The sequence below is a fragment of the Salmo salar genome, chromosome ssa06 (genome assembly GCF_905237065.1).
Source record: "Salmo salar chromosome ssa06, Ssal_v3.1, whole genome shotgun sequence".
In the NCBI taxonomy this organism is placed as follows: domain Eukaryota; kingdom Metazoa; phylum Chordata; class Actinopteri; order Salmoniformes; family Salmonidae; genus Salmo; species Salmo salar.
The window spans coordinates 80,493,155-80,514,500 of NC_059447.1; the positions used below are offsets into that span (position 1 = coordinate 80,493,155).

General features: G+C 44.2%; 1 protein-coding gene and 1 long non-coding RNA gene across 3 annotated transcripts in view; one reads left to right on the forward strand and one right to left on the reverse strand.

Moving 5' to 3' along the window:
* On the reverse strand, positions 1-19,632 carry LOC106608195 (uncharacterized). Its single transcript, XR_001329408.2, has 11 exons — positions 19,346-19,632; positions 17,123-17,994; positions 5,496-5,608; positions 5,155-5,276; positions 4,887-4,950; positions 4,484-4,569; positions 4,047-4,108; positions 3,650-3,895; positions 3,421-3,523; positions 3,050-3,236; positions 1-114 (listed from the first exon to the last, which is right to left on the reverse strand). It is a non-coding gene; the product is annotated as an uncharacterized lncRNA (long non-coding RNA).
* The window catches only part of LOC106608151 (4-galactosyl-N-acetylglucosaminide 3-alpha-L-fucosyltransferase 9), an 18,707-nt gene continuing 15,725 nt past the window's right edge, over positions 18,365-21,346 (forward strand). The window contains exon 1 of one of the 2 annotated variants that reach the window (XM_014205912.2): positions 18,365-18,544. The gene's annotated coding sequence lies outside the window, so the exon portion shown is untranslated. Of the gene's footprint in view, positions 18,545-19,489; positions 19,746-21,346 lie in introns of those variants that run through there. The other variant, XM_045721057.1, reaches the window with a different exon arrangement.

Consider the following 21,346-nt stretch of genomic DNA (forward strand, 5'->3'; position numbering starts at 1 on the left):
ACCAAGGAACTTGAAACTCTCGACCCGCTCCACTACAGCCCCGTCGATGTTAATGGAGGCCTGTTCGGCCCTCCTTTTCCTGTAGTCCACGATCATCTCCAGCAACTACTTTTCCTGGGGTCCAAACACAAAGGCACTTACATCACACATTAAACAAAAGATAAAACAGTACATCATATAACATTATTACATCACTACATATGAACAATATAAAATGTATAATACCACCATACAACAATATTACAATATACGTGCGTGTGCTAGCGCTTGTGTGCGTGTGTCTGTACCTTTGTGTGCGTCTCTTCACAGTCCATAAGGTGTATTTTTACCTGTTTTTTAACTTGTTATGGATAGGGGGCAGTATTTTCACGGCCGGATAAAAAAACGTACCCGATTTAATCTGATTATTACTCCTGCCCAGAAACTAGAATATGCATATAATTATTAGCTTTGGATAGAAAACACTCCAAAGTTTCTAAAACTGTTTGAATGGTGTCTGTGAGTATAACAGAACTCATTTGGCAGGCCAAAACCTGAGAAGATTCCAAACAGGAAGCACCCTCTCTGACTATTTCTTGGCCTTCTTGATCACCTCTATCCAAAACAGTGGATCTCTGCTGTAATGTGACATTTTCTAAGGCTCCCATAGGCTCTCAGAAGGCGCCAGATTGTTGAATGACTTTGCAGGCCATGGCTGAAAAAATGTAGCGCATTTGGATAGTGGTCGATCTGAGAACAATGAGACTGGCGCGCGCGTGCACGAGACGACTCCATGTTTTTATTTTCAGTCTTTGAACGAAAACAGGGTTTCCCCGGTCGGAATATTATCGCTTTTTTACGAGAAAAATCACATAAAAATTGATTTTAAACAGCGTTTGACATGCTTCGAAGTACGGTAATGGAATATTCTGAAATTTTTTGTCACGAAACGCGCCGGGCGCGTCACCCTTCTTTACCCTTCGGATAGTGTCTTGAACGCACAACAAAACGCCGCTATTTGGATATAACTATGGATTATTTGGAACCAAACCAACATTCGTTATTGAAGTAGAAGTCCTGGGAGTGCATTCTGACGAAGAACAGCAAAGGTAATCCAATATTTCTTATAGTAAATCTGAGTTTGGTGAGTACCAAACTTGGTGGGTGTCAAAATAGCTAGCCATGATGGCCGGGCTATCTACTCAGAATATTGCAAAATGTGCTTTCACCGAAAAGCTATTTTAAAAATCGGACACCGCGATTGCATAAAGGAGTTCTGTATCTATAATTCTTAAAATAATTGTTATGTTTTTTGTGAACGTTTATCGTGAGTCATTTAGTAAATTCACCGGAAGTGTTCGGTGGGAATGCTAGTTCTGAACGTCACATGCTAATGTAAAAAGCTGGTTTTTGATATAAATATGAACTTGATTGAACAAAACATGCATTGTATAACATAATGTCCTAGGAGTGTCATCTGATGAAGATCATCAAAGGTTAGTGCTGCATTTAGCTGTGGTTTTGTTTTTTGTGACATTATATGCTAGCTTGAAAAATGGGTGTCTGATTATTTCTGGCTGGGTACTCTGCTGACATAATCTAATGTTTTGCTTTCGCTGTAAAGCCTTTTTGAAATCGGACAGTGTGGTTAGATAAAGGAGAGTCTTGTCTTTAAAATGGTGTAAAATAGTCATATGTTTGAAAAATGGACGTTTTTGGATTTTTGAGGAATTTGTATTTCGCGCCACGCCTATCATTGGATATTGGAGCAGGTGTTCCGCTAGCGGAACATCTAGATGTATTAAGTTAATGTAGTACTGTGTGTATGTATGTATATATACTCTAATGCCAAGAGTGTGCAAAGCTGTCTTAAAGGCAAAGGGTGGCTACATTGAAGAATACACTTTTTTGGTTACTACATGATTCCATGTGTTATTTCATAGTTTTAATGTGTTCACTATTATTCTACAATGTGGAAAATAGTAAAAAATAAAGAAAAACTCTTGAATGAGTAGGTGTGTCCAAACTTTTGACTGGTACTGTATGTCCTCATTTACCATTAATCCCTGTCATTTCGTTACATACATTTCTGTTAATGCAAGGATTAATGAAGCCTACAGTCATTTACCATTCTCATTCTCGGAGTGGAAACGTTGTTTGCAGAGTTCACAACCTGCTACACCTGTGAGATGTTTTTTTTTTGGGGGGGGGGGGGGGGTTAATTTCATACACTACATGGCCAAAAGTATATGGACACCTGCTCGTCGAACATCTCATTCCAAAATCATTGGCATTAATATGGGAGTTGGTCGCCCTTTGCTACTATAACAGCCGCCACTCTTCTGGGAAGGCTTTCCACTAGATGTTGGAACATTGCTGCGGGGATTTGCTTCCATTCAGTCACAAGAGCATTAGTGAGGCTGAACACTGATGTTGGGCGATTAGGCTTGGCTCGCAGTCGGTGTTCCAATTCATCCCAAAGGTGTTAAATGGGGTTGAGGTCAGGGCTCTGTGCAGGCTAATCAAGTTTTTCCACACCGATCTCGACAAACCATTTCTGTATGGACCTCGCTTTGTGTATGGGGGAAATGTCATGCTGAAACAGGAAAGGGCTTTCTCTAAAATGTTGCAACAAAGTTGGAAGCACAGAATCGTCTAGAATGTTATTGTATGCTGTAGCATTAAGATTTCCCTTCACTGGATCTAAGGGGCCTAGCCCTAACCATGAAAAACATGGTTAGGGCTAGGCATTCTGGGTTCCTCTGTGACACAGTCAATAAAGCAAAGTGTCACCAGCAACAACTCAGAGGGCCTTACATATGGGGCAGGCATAGCTGATTAATGTTCTGCACATTTCAACAGCCATACACGACAAATTGAGCAAAGTGATATTAGAATTTGCCAAAAACTTCATATTTGCCCAACAGACCAGTATTCAAAGCATATGCTCTATTGCTTGAAACAAATGTATTAAACATGCTAATGTATTTGTAAAAGGTATATTTGATGTTAATTTGTCAGTTTAGAAGTGATATATGAGTAAGAGTTTAGATAATGTGACATAAATTACCTGGGTCATCCTTCAGGCCTTTGACCTTCATGTACACTTTGGTTAACTGCTCCTTGAGGATTTTCTTCTGCTGCAGCTCTGCCTTCTCTATGGCTGAGATCCATTGGCTCAACTCATTCAGCTTGCTCTCAGTCTCTTCCACAATGCACTCTGCAGCAACGGCGTTAACCTGTAGGGGGCTCAGCCTCTGCATGGAGCCACGTGAGACAGCCACACAGGACAACACAACCAGTTAGCTACAAGGTTGTACAGTACCATACAATATTACAGTAATCATAACGCTTTGATGCCTGGGGCACTCAACTGCTGTCTAGTTGTCTTGTTGGTCAGGGAATTAACAAAGCTAGACCTGTATTTACTGTTGGACTGACCTTTTGTGATGACAAGTGGAGGTATTGTGATGTTGGAGGGTACCCTGTCTGGCTCTTGGGGAGGCACTACCATGGCCAGGGCTTGGAATGGAAGTCATGGAGCCTATTTGGTTTAGGGAAGATATTACAAAAGTATATTTGGTATCAATTATACAAATTTCATGTCAATATATACATGTTTGTAGAAGTACAGTAGATGTTTGTCTGTTTGTAAACCAGTGTTCCCAACCTGAGAGGTGTCTTGGGAGGGGGGTGAGAGATGAGATAAGTCTGGCATGGGGCCCGAAACAATGTTGTTGGGGTAGTTGAGGAGCTAGGACACCACAATTGTGTGACCACCCTTAGCACCTCTTTCTCCTCTTCGCTCTCCTTTCCTTCCTTGTCCTCCTCGACGATTCTAAGATCTCGCTCAGGTCCATCTTCCAACTGTCAGGGACTACCTTGATTTTGAGGAAATGCACTGTCCCGTCCAACCCTGGGATTAGCCCGAGCAAGTCAAAAGTTACAGATCAATTGTATCTCAATTCAGTTGAATAAGACATGTGATTTCTCCTTAAGAATGCCCATTCAGTTCCTGAAATAAGTGGAATTGTGAGTGTAGAGCTCCCTAGGTGAGCCATCCTTACCGTCCTCCTATGAGAAATCAGGCTTAGAGATGCTGTCCATGTTCACTTCATGGATCTCCTTTCTGGCCAGTGTGAATGAAAAAACAACACACAAAAATATCTAAATGCATGAGCATTCAGCAAAAAAAAAATACAAACTGTGAGAAGACTGTATTAGTGTGCTTCTACACCTGCATTGCTTGCTGTTTGGGGTTTTAGGCTGGGTTTCTTATACAGCACTTTGTGACATCAGCTGATGTAAGATGGGCTTTATAAATAAATTTGATTGATAAAAAATGCATGCATTGCATTAGGCATGCAATGCATGCATTAGGCATGCATGTTATGCCCTTGGCCATTACATGCATGACAGAGCAAAAATCAAACTAGATATAATGTTTTAACTAAATAGAATTTCCTTAAAACTATGACAGAAAAGTAGGATAACCAATGCTTACAATCGTGAGTGCAAATGACCTCACTAAACATTGGTCGTGCTTGACTTTCATTCGAGGGGTTCTGGTCCCCTCTTCGATTCATGATTCTGCAAGACAGACAAAGACAGGAGTGAGTCAAATGGACACATGGAAACACATGAGCCTATTCAAGCAGTCATGCATCTAAACCACCCCCAAGCAGCACCCTAAATGGCACCCTATTCCCTATAATGTGCACTGTTTGACAAGAACCCTACGGGCCCTGATAAAAGTAGTGCACTATAAAAGGGAATATGGTGCTATTTGGGAAGCTCATCCACATTTATGCAAACGTGTGAACAACTCATGCAAAAAAGGCTATGTTCCTGACATGAACTGTTTCCCAGAGATCAGGCCAGGCCAGAGCATTAGGGAGAGGTCTCACCAGGTCAGCCCCCGTCTGCAGAATCACGTCAGCCACGTCTGTGTGGCAACATGGACATTGGTTTCTGAGGACAAGAACACAGGTGTAAATTACACCCCAAGGGTTGTGTGATCTGATTAACAAAAGGAAAAACTTGAGGTTTTTGGTGATAGCCCAATGAATTTCCAGAATGTATGAATTGAGGATGAGAATCTCAAATAGAGGTTGGTAGAGTTTGGTTTGAGAGAACCAAACAGAGAGGCTGTCCAGTTGGAGCGGTTCTGCTCACCTGCAGCCAGCAGATATTTGACCAGGTGCCGCTCTATGAGAAGTGTTGAGCTGACCAGTTTGATGTTGGCCCCGGCAGGGCCGTTTCCTGGGCCTCCTCTGTCTGAGCATTGTTGTTGGTACCTGCAGACAACAAAGACTACAGTCGTGGCCAAAAGTTTTGAGAATGACACAAATATTAATTTTCAAAGTCTGCTGCCTCAGTTTGTATGATGGCAATTTGCATATACTCCAGAATGTTATGAATGTTATCAGATGAATTGTAATTAATTGCAAAGTCCCTCTTTGCCATGCAAATGAACTGAATCCCCCAAAAACATTTCCACTGCATTTCAGCCCTACCACAAAAGGACCAGCTGCTCTGTCATGCTGATTGAGTTCGAACAACAGCCTGGAAGCTTCAAAAGGAGGGTGGTGCTTGCAATCATTGTTCTTCCCCTGTCAACCATGGTTACCTGCAAGGAAACATGCGCCATCATCATTGCTTTACACAAAAAGGGCTTCACAGGCAAGGATATTGCTGCCAGTAAGATTGCACCTAAATCAACCATTTATCAGATCATCAAGAACTTCAAGGAGAGTGGTTCAATTGTTGTGAAGAAGGCTTCAGGGCGCCCAAGAAAGTCCAGCAAGCGCCAGGAGCGTCTCCTAAAGTTGATTCAGCTGCGGGATCGGGGCACCACTACTACAGAGCTTGCTCAGGAATGGCAGCAGGCAGGTGTGAGTGCATCTGCACGCACAGTGAGGCGAATACTTTTGGAGGATGGCCTGGTGTCAAGAAGGGCAGCAAAGAAGCCACTTCTCTCCAGGAAAAACATCAGGGACAGACTGATATTCTGCAAAAGATACAGGGATTGGACTGCTGAGGACTGGGGTAAAGTCATTTTCTCTGATGAATCCCCTTTCTGATTGTTTGGGGAATCTGGAAAAAAAAGCTTGTCCGGAGAAGAAAAAGGAGAGCGCTACCATCAGTCGAGTGTCATGCCAACAGTAAAGCATCCTGAGACCATTCATGTGTGGGGTTGCTTCTCAGCCAAGGGAGTGGGCTCACTCACAATTTGATAACTAAGTGGCTCGGGGAACAAAACATTGATATTTTGGGTCCATGGCCAGGAAACTCCCCAGACCTTAATCCTATTGAGAACACGTGGTCAATCCTCGAGGCGGGTGGACAAACAAAAACCCACAAATTCTGACAAACCCCAAGCATTGATTATTCAAGAATGGGCTGCCATCAGGCAGGATGTGGCCCAGAAGTTAATTGACAGCATGCCAGGGTGGATTGCAGAGGTCTTGAAAAACAAAGGTCAACACTGCAACTATTGACTCTTTGCATTAACTTCATGTAATTGTCAATAAAAGCCTTTGATACTTGTGAAATGCTTGTAATTATACTTCAGTATTCCATAGTAACATCTGACAAAAATATCTAAAGACACTGAAGCAGCAGACTTTGTGGAAATTAATGTGTCATTCTCAAAACTTTTGGCCACGACTGTACACTCTTAGAAACCTAAAATGGTTCTCCGGTTGTCCACATAGGAGAACCCTTTGAAGAACCATTTTTGGTTCTAGGTAGATCCCTTTTGGGTTCCATGCAGATCCCTTTTCACAGAGCTCACGCCCCAACATGAGTGAGGCCGAGGAGATTCCCGTAGAGGAGTGACAGGCTGTGTGGTAGTGGAGAAGGGTCTGGGAGAGTACAGTCCCCAGAGAGCAACCTTCGGCCATGTGCGCGCACAGTCCATTTGTTAGAGACCGATTCAATATTTCCACCCCCCTTGTTTGCCTGCGAGTGATAGAAAGCAGTACGGATGTGGGTAACACCTTTGCCTGTTAGGTAAGAGGTGAAGTGGTTCGACAGGAACTGGGGTCCATTGTCCGTGGTAATGGCCTGAGGCAGGCCCCAGCGAGCAAAGAGCTGATCCAGAAAGTTGACTATGGTCTCCGCTGTGACTGTGTCCATTGGGGTGACTTTGGGCCATTTAGAGTGAAGGTCATACAGCACAATGAGCAACCTTTGATGGTGTGAGACGTCGTGTAGCTCCCCACAAACCTCGAGCTGTAGGTGCTCCAAATGCCCAGTCCAGGGGCTGTACAAGGGAAGGAGCAGGTGGGCCCGTCTTCCCACTGATGAGGCATGACGTGCAGGACCTGATGAGCTCTTCAAGGTCACAATCTAGGCCAGGCCACCACAACATGTCACGACACCGCTGTTTCAGTTTGACAATGCCGAGATGACCTTAGTTCGGCATCGCCATTACACGACCCGAGGGCCAAAGGGATCACTGCACAGTGGCCAGCGTGCGACGCAGACATCACCCCAGCATGACAGTTTGATTTTCACACTTGAGAATGACTCCAGTTCTGATGGGATGTGGGAAGGCCATCTGTTCCTGATGTACTCAATGAGTGTACCAAATGATGGTTCTGCAGTTGACGCGTCCTCGAGTTCTTGCAGGGACACAGCATTCTGTAGAGAGAAGACAAGATGCACCAACTCCTCTTCCCCATCTGTCACCATTTGAGTAGATGAGCTCTGCGAGGTGATGGGGAGGGACAGGAAGTCTGCTACATTGTCTTTTCCTGGAGTAAACTGTACTTGGAAATCATACTGTTGTAGGCAATCTGACCACCTTTGGAGATGGAGGGCCCTGTGTCCCCCGCCAGTGTTGGACATCAGGGCTGTCAGGTCTGTTCTGAGGGTGAAGGAGCGACCATAAAAAAAAGGTAGAGATGCCATCTCTCACAAGCAAAAGCCTTGCGCTCCCTACTGAGTGCTTTTGCTCTGTCGGAAAGAGCGCGAGAGACGAAAGCTATGGGCTTATCCACGTCATCATGCAGCTGAGACAGGACAGCCATCATAGCCACTGCTGAGGCGTTGCAGGTCACCAGCGTGGGGCAGTTCAAGTGGAAATGAGCCAAGGGGTTGGAGACGTGGTGAGAAGGCGTTTTAGCTCCTTGATCGACTCCTGACAGGCCGGAGTCCAATTCCAAGGAGTGTCCTGCTTAACCTCTTGGGGCTAGGTGGGACGCTAGCGTGCCACCCGTGGTGCACTCCATCAACAGCAGGTGCATTTCAAGAGCGGCAAATTTGAATCCAAATAAATGTCAAAATTCTAATTTTTCAAAAATACAACTATGTTACACCATTTGAAAGATAAACATCTCCTTAATCTAACCACGTTTTACGATTTCAAAAAGGTTTTACGGCGAAAGCATAAATTTAGAGTATGTTAGGACAGTACATTTACAAGAGTTGTGTGTAATGTTTTGTCAAGTCAAAGACAGGGTCACCAAAACCATAAAACCAGCTAAAATGATGCACTAACCTTTTACAATCTCCATCAGATGACACTCCTAGGACATTATGTTAGACAATGCATGCATTTTTAGTTCTATCAAGTTCATATTTATATCCAAAAACAGCGTTTTACTATGGCATTGATGTTGAGGAAATCGTTTCCCTCCAATAACCGGCAGTCAAGTCAGCGTCAGAAATTAAATAATTAAAATTAGAAAACATTGCTAAAATATTATATTGTCATTTAAAGAATTATAGATTTACATCTCTTGAACGCAATCAACTTGCCAGATTTAAAAATAACCTTACTGGGAAATCACACTTTGCAATAATCTGAGCACTGCGCCCAGAAAAATACGCGTTGCGATACAGACTAGACGTCATGTTGGGGAGATCTAAAATCGAAAATACTATGTAAATAATCCATTACCTTTGATTCTCTTCATCAGATGTCACTTCCAGGTATCACAGGTCCATAACGAATGTAGTTTTGTTCAAAAAAGCTCATCATTTATGTCCAAAAATCTCTGTCTCGTTAGCACATGATGTAAGCCAGCCGGACTTCTCGTCATGAACGAGGGGAAAAAATATATTTCCGTTCGTTCAAACATGTCAAACGTTGTATAGCATAAATCATTAGGGCCTTTTTTAACCAGAACATGAATAATATTCAAGGTGGACGAATGCATACTCTTTTATAACGTATTGGAACGAGGGTACCCAACATGAACTAGCGCGCCAGGTGTCTAATGGGACATCACCGTTCCATGGCTCTTGTTCGGTCAGATCTCCCTCCAGAAGACTCAAAACACTTTGTAAAGGCTGGTGACATCTAGTGGAAGCAATAGGAAGTGCCAAAATATTCCTAAACCCCTGTGTTTTTCAATGGGATAGGTTTAAAGTCAATACAACACATCAGGTATCCACTTCCTGTCAGAAAATGTCTCAGGGTTTTGCCTGCCAAATGAGTTCTGTTATACTCACAGACACCATTCAAACAGTTGGAAACTTTAGAGTGTTTTCTATCCATATATAATAAGTATATGCATATTCTAGTTACTGGGTAGGATTAGTAACCAGATTAAATCGGGTACATTTTTTTTATCCAGACGTGCAAATGCTGCCCCCTAGACCCAACAGGTTAAGAAGCTGTCGCAGGGGTGACGTGATGAAGGAATATTCTGGTAGAAACAGCATGTACTGTAGTAGGCGGTCATACCAAGGAATGATGCCAACTGTGAAGCTGTTGTGGGGGTGGCATCCACATTCGACTGCAGTGGAGAGATGCCCTTCGATGACACCTGGAACCCCACAAAATCTATGGCTGACACTGAAAAGTGTGACTTCTCAGTGTGAGGTGATAGCGGTTGAGGCTGGTGAACACGTGCTGTAGCCGCTCATCATGAGTGGCAAGTCTGACCCATGCACCACAATGTCATCTCGGTAGACCACAACACCAGGGCAGCCGGCGATGATGTTGGTCATGATCTTCTGAAAGCAACTTGGTGGTGAGCTCAGGCCAAAAACCATGTGCTTGTAGCGATACAGTCCAGTGTGAGTGGTGAAGGCCGGTAGTTCCTGCTCTCCGGATGAAGAGGAACCTGCATATAGTCCTGTCAACAGTGGATTTTGGAGAAGACATGGAAGTGTGTTGTGAGCTCCTGGATATTTGTCAGGCACAACTGCTTTGTTGGCTGCTTGTATGCCAATGCAGGTTCTGATGCCCCCTGATTTCTTCTGAAAAATCACCAGGTTCGACAGAGAGAGGCGTCGATGGGTTTGATTAGATGCTCTGCCACGAAGCGTTGGAGTTCCTCATCAACATGCGGAGGGCCAAGGAAATCCGACGCAGAGGTTGAATTCCAGGAGGAACCTTGGGGTCCAAGAGCGGTTTGTGTGTGAATGCAGTCGGGCATCCCAAACCACTGAACAACTCTGGATACTGTTGATGCCACAGAGAAGACACATGAAGTATCTTGGCTCCACTGTTGTCTTGTAGAGAGAATCCAAGACGGACAAAACTGTTCAGGCCCATGATGTTTGCGCCCTGGCATCTGACCTGAAACGGGAAGGAGTCTAAGGCCTTGGAACCATAACGTACTGTGAGGTGGAGGAGGCCGATGATGTCCATCTTACTCTAACCGTAGCCAAAGAGTGTGGTGGACGGAGGCTGCAGCGGTACGTGCTGGAATAACTGGTTGTATGTTGTTGCATTTAGCAAAGACACCTTGGCATCAGTGTCAAGGAGAGCGGGAACGTAGCTCTCTTCCAGGTAGAGAGGGCACATACTAAAGTTCACTGAGTGGGGCCCAACTGTATGGATCACTGCCTGTGTGTTGTGGTTGCCGTAGGCATGCGGTTGCGCTGATGCGATAGCAGGTGTGGAAAATGTATTTAACATTTTTGACATCTGCATGTCTGGCTCTTAGTCAAGCAATCTGGAGCCCTTGAAGCTTGACGGGTAGATCGACAATTTCCACAGCGCTTCTGCAGGCACCCTTGGTGAAGCTGTGCTAGCTGTATTGCGGCGGTTGAATGTTTCACACACACTTCATAGCTAGTGTGTAGCTGCTGCACTGACTGCACCGTAATAATAGCACTTGTTGTGGGGTAAGCTTGTGTTTCAACTATTTTAGCAGCACATTCAGTGGCGGATTTAATTTCCAGAGAAAGTGTGAGTGAATTAGCAAGGGTTAAATTAGCATCTTCAAGTAACAGTCTTTCTTGTACCCGGTGTACATGGTGAGTCAAAAGACCCACACAACAAACTCACAAGAGCTAACATGTAGTAACCAAAAAAAAGTGTTAAACAAATCGAAATATATTTTACATTTGAGATGATTCAAAGTAGCCACCCTTTGCCTTGATGACAGCTTTGCACACTCTTGGCATTCTCTCAACCAGCTTCACCTGGAATACTTTTCCAACAGTCTTGAAGATGTTCCCACATATGCTGAGCACTTGTTGGCTGCTTTTCCTTCACTCCGTGGTCCAACTTATCTCAAACCATCTCAATTGGGTTAAGGTCGGTGATTGTCGAGGCCAGGTCATCTGATGCAGCACCATCACTCTCCTCCATGGTCAAATGACCCTTACACAGCCTGGAGGTGTGTTGGGTCATTGTCCTGTTGAAAAACAAACCAGATGGGATGGCGTATCGCCGCAGAATGTTGTGGTAGCCTTGCTGGTTAAGTGTGCCTTGAATTCTAAATAAATCACAGACAATGTCACCAGCAAAGCAACCCCACACCATCACACCTCCTATTCCACGCTTCACTGTGGGAACCACACATGCAGAGATCATCCGTTCACCTACTCTGCGTCTCACAAAGACACAGCGGTTGGAACAAAAAAATCTCAAATTTGGACTCACCAGACCAAAAGGACAGATTTCCACCGGTCTAATGTCCATTGCTCGTGTTTCCTGACCAAGCAAGTCTCTTCTTATTATTGGTGTCCTTTAGTAGTGGTTTCTTTGCAGCAATTTGACCATGAAGGCACTCCGCACAGGTTGAGTAATAATAACAACGAAGTCACGCCGGTGACATGACAGAGTGGGAGGACGTGTCCCTGAGCATCATATAAAACCCTATGTCAGACCACGCATTGCCTCAAAGAATCTTCTCGCCAAAAGATTACGAGTGACAAGAAAGTACTGATGGTCTTCCAGGTATTCGTAGAACCATAGTTAGTCGTAACTTCCATTCTACTTCATACCTTTCAGACCATCAATACGGTTGAAAGTATGGATGATTCATACCAACAGAGTCGCAAGGAATATCACTATTAACCTCTGATCAATGCACCTGTGCCACTGGAGGTATGGCAGAGTCCATTGACCTTGCAAAATCTTGAGAACGTGCAGGTCGACGACCAGGTAGCAGCTGTACATATCTCATTCAGTGGTTCAACTCTCAGCGCAGCCCAGGATGTGGCGACACTTCTGGTTGAGTGACATATCACACCTTCTGGGACAGAGAGCCCTACACCCTTGTAGACCTGAGCAATGACATACACAACCCAGTGTGAAAACCTCTGCTTGGACAATGCAAGGCCTTTTGACTTCCCACCGAAGCACAGAAACAGTAGGTCTGACTTCCCGTAGTGCTCCGAGGCTTGCATATAGGGTTTGAGGGAACAGACTGGACACAGGAGATTTGCTCGCTCCTCCACATTCTGGAAAGGAGAGGGGCAGTAGGGGTGATAAAACCTTAGGCAAAAAGGCTGGATTGGGCCATTAGGTCACACCTAGGTTGTCTGCCTTCCATTGTAGGCAGACAGGACTCAGAGAGTGCGTGGAGCTCACTCACACGGTTCACTGATGAAATAGCTAAGAGGAAAGTCATTTTCAGAGATAAAATGGTTGTCCAGCTCCTTCGTATGCTCGAAGGGAGGTTTCGTTAAAGCCTCCAATACTAGTGGCAGATCCAAAGATGCCGCGTGGACAGGCCCTGGGGTGATGCAGCCGCCAGACACCTTTTAAGAATTGGCAGATTCGATTTTCTATCGATGCGTAAATGGTTAGCCAATATGGCTGAAGCATGCACCTTCAATATAGAGGCAGAGCAACCAGAGTCCAATCGTTTCTGAAGGAAGCTCAGTATAACAGGTACAGAGCAGGACACCGGTTCCTCCGCCCTGGTAGAGCACCATTCGGTAAACAGCTTCTAGCGACCAGCATACATCATCCTGGTCGATGGGGCTCTGCTATTCTGTAACGTCTCGATAAAAGCAGGATCACAGCTGATCAGTAGAGGGTCGGGCTCTTCAGAGGCCACACCCATAGCTGCAATTGGTCTTTGCTGGGATGCCATATCCTGCCATCCATCTGTGAGAGCAGGTTTTGTCTGAGGGAGCTGCCATGGTTCTCCCTCCAGAAGACTGAGCAGGGTTGGAAACCAGGGTCTCACTGGCCATCTGGGGTCAACAAGCAGCAGCCTATGCTGAGCTTGAGAGACCATGTGCAGCGTTGCTAAGATCAGGGGATCAGAGGGAAAGTAAACAGTAGGCCCTCTGGCCTTGTGTCGGCTAAGGCGTCCACGTCCAGGGGGCTCTTGGACTCTGCCAGAGAACCAGAGGGAGCAGTGGGATGTTTGGTCTGAGGCGAACAGGTCCACATGTGCCTTTCCAAACCGCTGCCATATAATCTTCACTAGTTGCGGGTGAAGTCTCCATTCCCACAGGGGGCGGTTTCTGTCGCGTCAAAAAGTCACCACCTCATTCACTTTGCCTGGGAGATGAATGGCTCATAGGGAGGCCAGATGTGGTAGGGCTCATGTCAGGAGTTGTTGAGCCACCTGTAGGGACTGTACAGACCTCGTTCCCCTTTGATGGTTGATGTGGAACACTCAATGTGTTGTCTGATCGTATCAGGACATGTTTGTGTTTGAGAACCATCAGAAAGTGATTCTGAATTTCTAGCACGTTGATGTGCTCTTTCCTCCAGCTCTGCCCGTGCTCCCCAGTTTGTTAGTGAAGCGTCAGTTGTGACACCAGTAGTCAGTTCGGTTCTCTTCCTCCATGGCAACAGAGTAGAGTAGCACGCTCTTGTCACCTGTATTCTGGTGTTTCTGTCCCGCTTGGGGTCCAAGCGGAGGTGGAAGTTTGTTGAACCACACTTATAGCGGCCTTAAAGACAGCATGCCTAACGGTGTCACCGCGGAGGCCGCCGTGAGCATGCCCATCAGTTGTTGGAACATTCGTACCTTCACCAGCGCGTTCAACTGGAATTGTTGCAGAAGAAGAATGCTGTCCACGTGCTGAGGTGTTATACATGCCCTCATAGTGTGGGAGTTCAGAGCCATGCCAATAAAGGTGACCTTTTGGTTGATGTGAAGTTGCTCTTTCGTTGTTCAGAGTAAGATTCAGTGCGGTGACGTGGTTCAGTGTCAGCGCTGTGCCCTCAGCCACACATTCGCGAGAGGAGTGCAGATGAGCCAGTCGTCGAGGTAAGGAAGGATCTTGAGTCCCTGAAGGTGGAGGGGGCTCAGGGCTGCGCTCATGCATTTTGTGAAGACATGAGGCGCCAGGGAGAGGCCGTAGGGTAATACCACGAACTGATATGCCTAGCCTTGGAAGGCGAATTGTAGAAAATGCCTGTGTTCTGGTAACACAGGAATGTGAATGTAAGCATCCTTTAAGTCCAGGGACGTGAACCATTCCCCTGCGGCTACGGTCTAGAGAACACTGACCGTCCGCAACATGTGAAAGGGGAGAACTTTCAGGAAGAATTGAACCATTTTAAATACAGACCTGGACGGAAGCCTCTGTCTTTCTTCGGGAACAGGTAAATAGGTTGAGTAAAAGCCATCTTGCTGTTCTGATGCTTTTACTTTTGTGATCGTGCCCTTCTCCAAGAGATGTAATCTCCTGGTTGAGGGTGCAAGCTTTAAGGTGGTCTGTAACTGAGTGACTGAGTGGAGAGAAGGTCATCATCACAGATATCAGAGTCCTCTGTTGCATCCTCCATGCTGGAGGGAGTGCTATAGGGTCCCGACTCAGGGAGCTTGAAGGAACGCAAAGCGTTTTTAGCTGCTCTATCTCAGAGGATAAAGAATTGACCTTCTGAGTGAGGCGCTTATTTTTTGACATTTTCACAGGGGGGCCGCCATCGGTTTCATGGCCCTGGATGGGTCCTGGCTAGAGGTCGACCGATTATGATTTTTTTTCAACGCCGATACAGATACCGATTATTGGAGGGCCAAAAAAAGCCGCTACCGATTAACCGGCCGATTATTTTATTTATTTTTTGTAATAATGACAATTACAACAATACTGAATGAACACTTATTTTAACTTAATATAATACATCAATAAAATCAATCTAGCCTCAAATAAATAATGAAACATGTTCAATTTGATTTAAATAATGCAAAAACAAAATGTTGGAGAAGAAAGTAAAAGTGCAATATGTACCATGTAAAAAAGCTAACGTTTAAGTTCCTTGTCAGAACATGAGAAATATGAAAACTGGTGGTTCCTTTTAACATGAGTCTTCAATATTCCCAGGTAAGATGTTTTAGGTTGTAGTTATTATAGGAATTATAGGACTATTTCTCTCTATACAATTTGTATTTCATATACCTTTGACTATTGGATGTTCATATAGGCACTTTAGTATTGCCAGTGTAACTGTATAGCTTCCGTCCCTCTCCTCGCTCCTACCTGGGCTCGAACCAGGAACACATCGACAACAGCCACCCTCGAAGCAGGGTGGCTGTTACCCATGTAGAGGAAGGGAAAAAACTACTCCAAGTCTCAGAGCGAGTGACGTTTGAAACCCTATTAGCGCGCACCTGGCTAACTAGCTAGCCATTTCACATGGGTTACACCAGCCTCATCTTGGGAGTTGACAGGCTTGAACTCAAACAGCGCAATGCATTGCGAAGGGCTGCTGGCAAAACGCACGAAAGTGCTATTTTCAATGAATGCTTACGAGCCTGCTGCTGCCTACCACCGCTCAGTCAGACTGCTCTATCAAATCATAGACTTAATTGTAACATAATAACACACAGAAACACGAGCCTTAGGTCATTAATATGGTCGAATCCGGAAACTATCATCTCGAAAACAAAACGTTATTCCTGTTACATTGCACAACCTTCAGTGTTATGTCATAATTACGTAAAATTCTGACAAATTACCCAAAGTATTGCATATACCCTGACTGCGTGCAATGAATGCAAAATGACACAATTTCACCTGGTTAATATTGCCTGCTAACCTGGATTTCATTTAGCTAAATATGCAGGTTTAAAAATATATACTTCTGTGTATTGATTTTAAGAAAGGCATTGATGTTTATGGTTAGGTACAGTCGTGCAACGATTGTGCTTTTTTCGCAAATGCGCTTTTGTTAAATCATCCCCGTTTGGCGAAGTCTGCTGTCTTTGTTAGAAAGAAATAGTCTTCACAGTTCGCAACAAGCCAGGCGGCCCAAACTGCTCCATATACCGACTCTGTTTGCAAGAGAAGTGACACATTTTCCCTAGTTAAAAGAAATTCATGTTAGCAGGCAATATTAACTAAATATGCAGGTTTAAAAATATATACACTTGTGTATTGATTGAAAGGCATTGATGTTTATGGTTGGAGCAACGTGTACCTAAGCGATTATATGCAACGCAGGACAGGCTAGATAAACTAGTAATATCATTAACCATGTGTAGTTAACTAGTGATTATGATTGATTGATAGTTTTTTATAAGATAGGTTTAATGCTAGCTAGCAACTTACCTTGGCTTCTTACTGCATTCGCGTAACCTCGTGGAGTGCAATGTAAAGCAGGTGGTTAGAGCGTTGGACTAGTTAATCGTAAGGTTGCAAGATTGAATCCCTGAGCTGACAAGGTAAAAATCTGTCTTTCTGCCCCTGAACAAGGCAGTTAACCCACCGTTCCTAGGCCGTAATTGAAAATAAGAATGTGTTCTTAACAGACTCGCCTAGTTAAATAAAGGTCTAAAAAAAAATGTAATAAAAAAAATGTCAAAATTTGGCCATGTCGGCGTCCAAAAATACAGATTTACGATTGTTATGAAAACTTGAAATCGGCCCTAATTAACCGGCCATTCCGATTAATCGGTCGACCTCAAGTCCTGGCTAACAACGCTTGTAAATGATCTGTGAAAACCAGGCCCTCAACTCTGGCTAGCCGTGCTTCCCTCACCTTCACAAACAGGATGGCACAGTTAATGCAGGGGTCAGAAAAGGCCTCACACGCAGGTGGCCAACACCTCGGCAGGCGTAGCACAGGTCATGACCATCTTCTACTTGTAGTTCAGCTCCACAAGAGGCGCAGCCATGCATGCCCAGCATCATGGTGATGCAGTGTTTTCTCAGCTCAGAAGGTTTAGAAAAAAATGATAAAATATAAATATTTCTTATGCAACATACTTATTAATCAAATTAACTAACATAATAGTTACAGGAGACTGTATTACAACAGTTACCACAATACACAGTAAAGGTATTGAGCTACAATAATCTGGCGGGAGTTGTACAGCACCCGCAAAATAATTTTGGGTGAGCCTAGCTACGACCACAGGGCTGGAGCAGGAAACATATCATGTTGAAACGTAGGCTTATATATGCGAAACACGCACAAATGGCAGATGTTTGGTAAGCCAAGATGACAACACACAGTGGCAGCTAGGTTGAGTTGGTAAACTAGCTAGCTAGCTTTTAGCGTGCTAGTAATACCAGGGGAGAGGGATGCCTAGGGGAGGTGTAACAGATGCTGATCATACTCTCCTTGTGTTGTGTTTCGTCCAAATAAATCACCCCAGCCAGTGGTCCCAGCTGAACATTATTTATTATCTGCTGTTGTTAAATAGGAAATAGCACGTTAGTTGTGCAGGGCTTGATGATGTTGATGGCTGTCGATGGTAAAATCCCTTGCATCACATTTTCATACTGGGACTAAACAAAATACAAAAATACAATACAAAATATAACACGTGTAAATACCTGTTGTTAAATAGGAAACAGCACGTTAGTTGTGCAGGGCTTGATGATGTTGATGGCTGTCGATGGTAAAATCTGTAGCATGAAAACAACAGTTAGCAGTGGGCTTACGTGACCAGCATGCTAGCTAACACACTTATATACAGCAATCATATACCAAAGCACATCCGAGAGAACCCCTCAATCCCTAACAGGTACCATATACCCACACATGTATAACCCAGCAAAGTACAGCAAACGTGTACACATTCAAAAATATAAAACAGTATTCACAGAACGTGACCTACCCCTTGCATCACATTTTCATACTGGGGAGACCTGACGTTCGCGATCTCCCCCATCTGCAAGCGGGGCCAATCACAACACGCCTCATTGTCATCGGAATTGAACCAACCAATAAGAATGCTTGAACATTAAATACACCTTTCTTTAGAGGCAAGTGGAAACATAACCAACCCTGTTACAGAGGCAATCCGAATCTCACGCTGTATAGCTGGCTAAACTAACATCCTTCCTAGACGCGGTTATCTAGGGAAGTGACCCTTTGGAGTTTTAAATAATCGAAGGACGACTAGTGCCCGGTGGCCTCGATAACGAACACAACAGTGTAGGATATCTTGACAAGGTAGGCACCGGAGTACAGTGGCCAACACACACACTAGCTGGGGGGCTAAGTCAGCACAAGACAAGGAAGCCCGATGTCCTCCAATAAAGGGGATAGGTAGGGGAGAGCTGTCACTTTGGCCGGCCCGCTCATTTGGCAGAATTAGGCGGCAAATTGACGCGGGTGGCATTTTCTGAGCCAAACTCACACCAACAACACATAAAACATAATTATGCTAAAAAAACAATGACAATTTCTCTCAACCAGTGCCTTATGGGCTTTTTATGTGAGTGCTGATGCCACCCTGTGATAAACAGTTCCCACTTTGTCAAAGGGAGGGACCAAAATATGTTGCTTGTCCGTTCCAGAGACTCATAGCTGGGGCGCTCCACCAAAGTTCGGTCAAAAACAATTATCAAAAATATATCATGTAGCAGATATAGGATATGGTAGAAAGAGTATGTGGCCTTTTCTGTAGCCTACAGGCTGGAGATAAAATGTATGACAATGTAATGAGACGGACACCTTTTACATCATGCCGGTTTCTCCGATCAAATAGCCTAACTTAAATTACGGTCAATTATATAAAACATGCGCTGTCATGTTAAGAAACAACATATCCTAAAAACAGGACATGGGAAGATGCCATCCGAAATGGGAGCAGCGGAGCAGTCAACGTGCATGATACTACTAAAATAACTTTGCGAGAAGAAATAATGGACAATGCGTGTCTGGTGTACGGTTTTATATGAACCACGCACACTTCCTCCCACGCTGTCTATTGTTATTATGACCCGATATAATCAATACTTTCAACCTTACCGACGTCTGAAATGTATGAAGTAGAACTTCTTGCATCACCACTTTCCAAAGAAACCCGATGGAGGATGTTTTTCTTTACCGTTTATTGGCGTGGCTTAGAAGGAAGTAACGCGATCTGGCTTCCCCCTCCCCACTGAGGCAAACCTCTATTTCGCCTTGACAATAATGCTATATTTTCCAGCTGTAAGGGTGTCCAGGACTTTTTTTTATTCCTTCTCACACCCAATGTATTTGGAGGATCTTGTGAAACAGCTTCTCGCGGTTTCCTATAGCTTTATTGAACTGATGAGTAGTCCTACCAAAGAAACATCTCACAGCTACATAGTTGTCATCGGGCATGTGTATGAATGACTTGACCAGAAGCTCTGAATACGGCGTGACAAGAACAACCTGTTGACCGGTGAGGCGTTATCGTTTCGTTTTACAGGCTTTCACTTATTGGTGCCTTGTTGAGTTCCGTTTTATATGTCTGAGGCCGTGTCCGAAATGTCTTGTCTACTACTTACTCAAACTACGTCACCTACTGTGCTGTGGCCAGTTTCCCGATAGCGATATAATTTAGGTTTACGAGTGTTTTAACGACGCAGGTTTCCTACAGCAGCCGAAGATGTAGGCCTAACATGCGTTTCTCAAAACCCCACGTAGAAAGAACGGTCGCTAGGTGCGTGGTTGGAGCATGTGTCAATAGTGATAAGATCGCAAGAAGAGCACTTGTATCCGCTTTCTCAATTTAAATATTTCCTTAACTATATAATTCGTTCACAATACTGACAACTAATCAGCTGCTATAGATTAATAGGCCACCTACGGCTGCAAATAGAGGGGCTTTTCCGTTTGCCCAATGAAAATGCACTAATACACATCCGGAAATATATTGAGACAAATTAGTCGCCTACAAGTAACAAAATAGAACTCAATTGATTGAACACGCAATATATTTCAATATGATTGAAATAGGCCTATAGTCTCGTATTTTTATTGTAGTCATCTCGGTTTTCATTTTAAGCATATTTGTATGCGTCGCTTGTTTGTATCAATTGCAAAGACATTTGATACTTTTTGCCGTCAACTTTTGTTCCTAAATTATCCGCGGTCACAGAGAAGACGGATAAACCATGTGATTATATGTTTAGCGGAGATCTGTGAATAAAGTGACACGGGAGGGTAAAAAAAGCATTAACTATACATTTAGCTGTTCCACTAGTGGTCTGGGACAGCCCTAGATTACGAATGTTTAAGTGCAACGTTAAAAACGATGGTTTTGGAAAATAGCTCGGAGATGTAATGATCCTCATACGAAGGTTCTAACGATGAATTTAGCCCAAAAATGTTTTTGTGAAATCGGTCCCCCAAGCCTATTAGTCATACTTTAGGCTACTATTTAGAACGTTACCTACTTTTTAGTAAACTGATCTCGTATGCTGCGTTTAGACAGGCAGCCTTAATTGTGAAAATAATTAGGCTAGAGGCAAAGATCAGAATTGTGCTTCCTGTGTAAAGTCTGCCTATGCAACAGATCACACTAGGTTTTCCAAGCGGAGTTTTAGTCCGCTAGATTTATCCATACTGCGAATGCGCAATTACGTTGATATCCGCCTTTCTATATTTTAAGTGATAATGCCCGAGAAGCCGCTGTTGAGGCTATGTTGGGCCGGTGTTGTGCCAACCCCCCCCCCCTCGCGTCAATGCACACACACTCAATTCTTCATTGCTGCGACTTGCTTGCTAGTTGAGATTTCTGCTCTTCACTCCGTTGTCAGTTTAGCCTACATTTCACAGATTTTAGTAGCAGAAAGCATCCCCAGCCAAAGCCAGGGATGCGTTGGAGCCATTATTCTCAGATTGGCTTCCTGTCAAGGTCAGGATTTGTTTACAAGAGCAGAAAATCATTGTCTGGTGGAACCGCCCTCACATTTTCATGCTTGACCGAAAGCCCTATATTCCAGGACCGACTGCTGCCTTCCATAAACAATCAACAGCCGTCACCATCTGCAGCTAACT